This window comes from Chrysochloris asiatica, unplaced genomic scaffold, assembly GCF_000296735.1.
Source record: "Chrysochloris asiatica unplaced genomic scaffold, ChrAsi1.0 scaffold00055, whole genome shotgun sequence".
NCBI classification, from domain to species: Eukaryota; Metazoa; Chordata; class Mammalia; order Afrosoricida; family Chrysochloridae; genus Chrysochloris; species Chrysochloris asiatica.
The window spans coordinates 546,206-547,130 of record NW_006408573.1 but is presented as its reverse complement, the minus strand read 5'-3'; positions in this window follow the sequence as shown (position 1 = coordinate 547,130).

Here is a 925-nt window from a genome sequence, read left to right as displayed (position 1 = left end):
TTGTCTTCTTAATGACTTTTTGCTCTCTTCATGTATGATGTTCTTGATGTCATCCCACAACTCTTCTGGTCTTCGATCTTTAGTGTCCAATGCATCAAATCTGGTTAACAGTAGAGTGTGTTAATCCTTGGCATGGACCAAAGAACTCCAATGCATTGGAAAGGATTTGAGAGATGTAAATTACCATGGTGGTGGTTCTATGCTGTAGAGTCGATTCTGACTCATAGTGACCCTCTATAGGGTTTCCGAGAGTGTAAATCTTTATGGGAGCAGAAAGCCTCATCTTTCCCCTACTAAATGGCTGGTAGTTTTCAACTGCTGACTTTGAGATTAGCAGCCAAACTGGTAACCACTACACTACCAGAGCTCCTTGTAAATTACCATAAGGGAATGTTATTTGCCTTGTGGTTGTAGTAACTGTGGCTGCTTCCTCACAGCTCGGGCCTCAGGAAGTCTTTGGGTGAGGAGACAGTCTGACTCTGCCTCTTCATTCTCCCTCTCTAGAAGCTCCGGTAGTGTAGTGGTTATGAATCGGGCTCTGAATCTCATGGTCAGCAGTTCGAAACTATCAGCTGTTCTGCCAAATAAAGATGAGGCTTTCTGCTCCTGTAAAGATTTACAGCCTCAGAAACCCTGTACAGGGTCGCTATGAGTCGGAACTGACTCCACATAACATAACAACAACAACAACAAGAATTACCCATTCAGGAAGACACAGGTTTTCCGGGACATGTCACTGGGTATGCCATAAATGATACCCTCACAAACAACCCAGCACACAATCCTTATCCAATCTAGGTCCCATTAACCCGAGAGTCTCAGGTAAATGTGGTGATTAGAATGAATAAACACCAATCACCAAAGGGACAGTTCTGTGAATAAGTCGTGTAGCACAATGTAAAGAGGGATAATACATCACAAATTA